Source organism: Hemitrygon akajei, chromosome 2, assembly GCF_048418815.1.
Source record: "Hemitrygon akajei chromosome 2, sHemAka1.3, whole genome shotgun sequence".
Lineage (NCBI taxonomy): Eukaryota > Metazoa > Chordata > Chondrichthyes > Myliobatiformes > Dasyatidae > Hemitrygon > Hemitrygon akajei.
Window position 1 is genome coordinate 62,330,190 of NC_133125.1, and position 7,137 is coordinate 62,337,326.

At 45.5% G+C, this 7,137-nt stretch overlaps 1 pseudogene; it reads right to left on the reverse strand.

The window, feature by feature from the left end:
• Positions 1-282: 282 nt before the first annotated feature.
• LOC140720728 (sialidase-3-like) lies at positions 283-3,211 on the reverse strand (annotated as a pseudogene).
• Between the last annotated feature and the right edge of the window lie 3,926 nt (positions 3,212-7,137).

The window sequence follows — 7,137 nt, forward strand, 5'->3', positions numbered from 1 at the left end:
AAGAAATGGACCAGAAGAGATACATGGAAATTACTATTTAACCACTATTATTATTTTTAACAACTATTATTATTATTATTTAGTTTAATAGTGTGGAATTACAATTGCACATAAATACCTATTTAAGTGCCTAATTATTTTTCTTTTAATATCATCTCAATATGTACTTGCAAATGTATAAATATATATAGATTTACACATATATAAGAAATGGAAAAGGTTTTATATGCAAAAAAGTTTGTGTAATAATTCTGCATACCTTATCCAAATAAAAATAAAATTTTAAAAAAAGTTTAAAAAACTAATTGCATATTTGTTCACTTTCTGATTCCCAGAATCATTCATTTTCTTTACAGTTTTCTCAATAATATCATCAATTTGGAAAACACAAAATGAGATCATATTGTTTTTACACCCATATTCAAACAAACAAGTAACAATAGGATTTCTTTCCTCAGGAAGTTTAACAAATGCCAGTTCTGAGTAGGCACTTTCATCAGGGAAAAAGACCCAAGGGTTTGTCCAGGTAAGACGGTCACCAGAATAAGGATTTGTCTGGGTGTGAGCGTCACCAGAATAAGTACAAAGGTAAATTCCTAAATCCCTCCGTGGGTTGCACTTTGTGATGTGTGAGAACAATATAACGTCAAAATTTGAAGCATCACCTCCCTTTTGAGTGTGGTGATTTTTAAGGTCGGAATACATTTGGACATTTGGACATGTGAAATGTCTGAGGCAGGAAAACTGATGATACTGCCATGGCAACCTCCTGAATATTCAACCAGCTGTTTCACCAGTTTCCCTTCTGAGAAGGTTTTTCCACCATCACTACTGAAGGCTTCCACCCGATACTGATTCTTATTTGCTTTATTGTTCCGAGCATTGCAATATATTAAAGTCTGCTCCCTGGATACATTGCCTTGATCCAATGACACCACCTGACATTCCCCACACTCCTCCCCAGATATAAATTCACCAATTTGCCAGGAATCCCCGTGATCATTACTGAAGAAATGTGGTCTCTACCACATGAGCATTGGCAGGGATAACAAGACGGCCACTGTTTAGCTGAATGCCGTGGCCTGGACCCAGAGCAAATGTTGCCCATGTACTTTGATGGTGCCACCTATGTAAGGCTCTGTTAGATCTATAGTGTCTGTAGTTGTGCAGACTGGACAGGTATTCCATCCTTCCACTGAGAAAATGAGACCAGGACATAGTCAGATAGAATAGAATTCTAGCAATTTTAACATTCAAAAATTCCGGGGGGATTTTCCATTCATTGAAATGACGTAAATACTGAACAATGAGAGCCAGTTGACCCATTCAGCTCAGCCATGTGTGTCCTGATCCCCCTTTAAATGAACTGACTTTAGAATGGCTGCAGATTTTGTTTGCCAGCACTTCCTACAATCCACTGCAGACATTAATCACTTGACAAAAAGACAGCTCTGACTTCAGAAAGGAATTTACCTTTTAACAATTTATAACTACCATGATCAAAGTTATTGGATCTTCTCCCATCCAAAGAATTGGAGAATTTCCCATCACACATCGGACCTGCCTTCTAGACGGTGGCAAGGCTTTGGGGAAATACAAAGCAAATGACCTACGACAGAGAACCCGGACTCTGACCTGTCCTTGTAACAGTAATGTGTGTGTCTGGTCAGTTCTCTTTGTAAACTCAAGAATACCATGAGATTTGTCACACACAGAACATAGAACAGTACAGGCCCTTTTAACCTACTGTAAGATGAATTTAACTACTCCCTCCAACATTTTTCTTTCATCCATATACCTATTTAAGAGTCTCTTAAACGTTCCTAATGTTTCTGCCTCTATCACCACTCATTGCAGTGCATTCCACACACCCAGCCCTCAGTGTAAAAAATCTGTATCTGACATCCCTCCCAATTAACAACTCATAAGGTGACCGTTGAACAAAACTGGGAACAACTGGAGATGGAGTGTCCTTTGGGATGGAGCAAATTGTGAATGAAAGTGGAAGTCTGTGACAGGTGGAAGACTGAAGACATTAACTGACAAAAGGGGTGAAATGCAAGATGAAAGGAAGCACCGTTAAGGAAACTGTGGGTATTCCACATTTATCTGCAAATTTAGGGATCTTTCCTGGAAGCACATCTTCTATAGACTACAGTACTTTCTCCGTAAGTAACAACATCTTCCACCGAAACATTACATCTACTTCTTTTTCCATAGATTAATTAATATCAACCCTTAACATGTACTAGTTAATTCAGAATAACATTTAAGATGCTTATTTTCCCATCCATGCCTCGCTCCATATGGTCATAAGTGGAGATATGAATTGATGTTTACACTATAGTTAAATTCATCCTCCCCACTAAGTCCCAGACCACCAGAGGTGGAAATATATTGTCATTCCTTCATTAGTGGCTAATTCCTGGAAACTTCTGTGGAAAACCTTCACCAAAGAGGTTGCAATACTTCATGAAAATAATTCCCAGCATGTTCCAATGAGTCATTGTGGAGAGAAACAAAAGGAAGACCTTTTACCCAGTTACACCCACATTCAAACAGTGAAGACACACTAAGTGCGAGTTAATGCTAACTGGGAAAAGCTGAGATTTTTTTCTTAGTATTGTAGTGCCAGCAGCTTCCAAGTCCAAAGCTGAGAGGAAGGAAGCTGCCTCCTGCAAGTGGACAAAAGACAGGGCGAATGAATTCAATTGTAGAAGGTTTATCACTCCCAAAATAAGGAAAAGTACATTCCTCTGCATATCCTCTGCAGTGAGGACAATTCACAAGCTATGTTTAAGATTGACATGTGGTACATATCAAAACCTTACAAAGAAAGTAATTTTGAGTGAGTTGTAGAGTAATTCACACAGTCACTGTAACCGAATCAACGTACACACGATGCTGGATGAAACCATACTGGTGTCAACAGGTGGCTCAGTTTGGTTGTATTTTTAAGTATAATCACATTTGCTTCATCAGCATTTGCTTACTTGCTCGGATTTCTACTTCTAGTTTACCTGAAGATCTTTTGAAGATTTATTATATTCGCCGCGTCGCAGGTACAACTGGTCAGAACTTCCACCTTTGGAGCCGTGTCTGCTCTCTGCAAAAGTATGTTTGAGTCTGGAATGTGGAGCAGTGCAGGAATTCGAAATCCATCCTGTTTCTTGAACAGATTGTTTTGGTGCAAAGAATCTGAAGAAGCCATCTTGGTAGAAAGGTAGAACATTTTGTAGTTATATAAAAGATACCAACTTCTCTGCTGAAGGAGGAAGTTACTCAACATTACTTCCGAATCTTGGTTTTAAACTGTAAACATTGAATAAGTGAGGAGCCCAGGCATTTGGCCTCTCTAGATCATAGCAGCGCTATTAAGAGCAATTCAGCTTGTCCCTGCCCTGCCCTCCTCCACACACTAAGGAATTCTTCCCTTTCAGTTATTGAATCGTTTGAATTTTCCTTGTCTTTTTCCATGTCCAAATAACTACGTCAAATCTGACCAGAGGATTTGACCTTTTAATCTTTTCTCTGAAAGAGCCAATTGTAATGAAGAGTATTGATTTAATGCCAAAAAAAACTTCTATTGGATCAACACTGAGTTTATTTGTTTAATGATTAGCAGTCATCGAATTAGTTTGTGCATTCATTGAGTGCCAGGGCTCTCAATGTCCAGACAACGGTCCCACATCTACCATCCTTCATCCGGGAAGGAGAGAAACCGGGGGCTAACCCCTTGCCTCATGACTCATGCACACTGAGTGCAGCTAGGGACTGGGAAATGCATGTCGATTTAGGCCAGAAAATAAAGTTCCCATCTGAAATTGCAATGACCAACCTGTGGCCTGGCCTGGTCCTTTGGTCCAACTCCTGTCTTTATCATTGAGCTGACGGTCCCCTGGGTGGACACTGTGGATGGGGCTTACGAATGGAAAAGGCTGCGATATGCCAACTATTCAGTTGAAGCAGAGGAATGAGGCTGGAACGTAAAAGTGCGCCCAGTTGAGGTGGGGTGCAGGGGCTTTGTAGCCAGTTCCACCGTAAGGCTGCTGAGGGAAGGAGGAGTCAGAGGGCAGGCCCACTGTAAGGCTGCTGAGGGAAGGAGGAGTCAGAGGGCAGGCCCACCGTAAGGCTGCTGAGGGAAGTAGGAGTCAGAGGGCAGGCCCACCGTAAGGCTGCTGAGGGAAGGAGGAGTCAGAGGGCAGGCCCACCGTAAGGCTGCTGAGGGAAGGAGGAGTCAGAGGGCAGGCCCATAGGAAAGCAATTGAAGCACTTCCTAATGTCGCCGAACTGATCAGTCACTGGCTGTGGCTGAAAAGAAAGGATGCTGTCTGGGCTGCCAAGTGACCACCTAGAGACTAACCATGTGACACACACCCAGGTCTGGTCAGCCTGTGGTGGGCCTGCCTCAGCTGAGGGTGTCTTGTGATAAAAGGCTGAAACACCCAGTAATGGCAAGGTGCACAACTGCAGATGTGTCGTAATGGTGGTAACATCATCTAGTGGTCATCTTTAAGAACTACTTCCACTCAAGTCAAGTGCAGTGCAGAAACTTTAGGGATTGTAACATCTAGTCCTATTAATCTAACTAAAGAGTGGGTTGAAGGTTGACACCTCTGAGGGAATGCTACAGTGTCGGAGGTGCTCTCTCCTTGCTTGCTGATCTGCTGAATATTAATGTCTTAGGAGATGACAATAAAGATGATGCAGAATCTTCCACATTCTGAATAATAATGACCGAGACTCTGGTCATCTTCAAATGACTCACCCTCTTCAATGTCACCCTCGGCAGAACTGCAAGGGGCTTATCAAGGAGGTCTGGGAAAAGCAAGGGCAGCTGTATGTGTAACGAAAAAACAAATTAGTAGCAGTATCAGACCAGTTGGCCTATTTTGTGTTGTTAGAGGGTATCTATACTGATGTTAGGACAACCTTCCCCTCCCAGAAATTCTCCTGCTGAATCTGCTTTGGAATACTTGTATTGCTACTGAATGCTTTTTAAGTAAGGCGACTAAAACTGTTTGCATGCATGACCTCATCCTGTACATCTATGAAAAATAAACAACCTGCTTTTTGAACCACAATCCCTTTACGACATCGGCCAAAATATAATTTGCCTTCTGAGCTACTGTATCCAGAGATACCGGCCACGTGACAGACACACTGCCACCTGGCTGGTCGGAGGACACACCACACGCCAATCAACATTTGGTCCCTCCCAACTAATCAATGCACACCTAAATTATTGGTCACCTTAATTGGATTATCTCGCCCAGCCCCATGCTGTAAAAGGTGAGACATGTGCCTGGCTTGGTCTCTCTTACAGACCACCTCATTGAAGGTAAGTGCATTGATTTATGTTTGGGAAGGTTTACGTTTGCCCTGGTAAGGGAGCCGCAGCTATCCAAGGTCAAGGGGGATAGCTGTCGTAGTGCTTTTCCCTTGTTCTTTGTTTGTGTAACCGTACCCTGTCCCCACACTGCTTCCTGTGTATTGTAGTTGCTGGTGTTGACCCGACTTCCCCTTTAATAATAAATTCCTTATTATTAAAACTGTATGTGTCCAGGCCTCTACTGTTGAGACTCAAAGAACCAGTTATTTCCATCACAACATCTGGCACTGCAGAGCAGGGTCTCATAGGTTTTGGCTGGACACAAGCACAGGGGATAATGTTCTGGAATAAGGGGAAGAAAGCCAGTGCAGGCTCCCAGGATAAGATCCCCGGGTGGGCTGATGAAAGGGAGGGATTTGAGAGTCTGGCCAGCATGCTGGCAGACCACGGAAAACCAGTGGACTGGTCTGAGCAGTTACAGCCACGTGGAGAGAAGCTGGGCCATCATGTGGTCTCCCTCCTGAAGGAATCAGCGTTCCCCAAAACCAAGGGGAGTCAAAGGGGTGCCTTCTGGTTGTTTGCGTCCCTGCTGAGACGCCAGGTTAGCATTACTGATCACCTGCAGCACTTGTGTGGTCGGAAGGACAGGGAAATTGAAGACCTCAGTCAGCGTTGTTGCACGCTGAAGGAAGCAGCACAGGCTGCCCAGGCCCGAGCCAATGACCTTGAAGTTAGGGGAACTGAACTTGCCTGTCGCCTCATAAAACTTCAGCAGGCCAGGGCAGCCGGACCCATTAAAGATTCCAGCCTTAGTCCAGTGCGGCGACAAGCTGGACGCATGGCTGGGGGATGGGGACATCTGGCTGGATAGTGACGACGAGGGGGTGCCCAAGGAGCCAAGGTCCCACAACCACCCTTCCCCATTCTCACCCGAGCTCCAACATGCCTGACCCGTCACCACGCGATCCCAGGTTCACCGCAGGGAGGAAGGGAACGAGGGGGAGTCGGCCGGACCTTCCCCTAGTCACTCTGAGACCACGGAGACCCGGGACTTCTCCCCCAAGGAGCTGACCCAGTTGGCGGATCGCTACCGCCAGCGACCAGGCGAGCACCTCACGGCCTGGCTGCTCCGGCTGTGGGACGAGGGGGGGCCCAACCTCAGCCTCTCCCATCAGGAGGCAAGCGCCCTGGGAAGCCTCTCTGACCAGCAGAGCATAAACAATGCACTGTGGGCGCCACAAGCAGAAATCAGCGACGGCACAACCCTGTGGGATTGGGTAGTGACCGTGGTACGAGCTCGCTATCCCACACTTCTGGAGTGGGATCTACACGGGTGCCCGCAATGGGGTACAGTCAGTGAGGGCACCCGGGTTATCAGGGAATGGGCACTGGTCAACGGCATCTATCAAGGTGCCTGCGACTGTAACTTCCTTGAAAACACACGAGTGACCGGTGTCCTAGCGGGATACTTGGTCACTACCACGCGCCCCGATCTGAAGTCAGTAATCCTGCCCCTCATGGCACCAGCTAGCGGTAGGATCGTACGGGATGCCATCACCCTCCTGGAGGGATTAGAATATATGCAGAGGGGGGCACCTACGCAGGTCCGGAAGACCGAGTCAAGGGCCCTAGACACTATCCCTCTCAGATATACACGCAGGCAACTGTACACGGACCTGCTGCGTGCAGGGGTGGATCGTAACCAGATAGATGGCATCCCCACCCCCAACCTACATGCCCTGTGGAAGGAACATTGCAGGGGAAGACTACTTACAAAAAGACCATCCACACCGAGCCACCCTCCG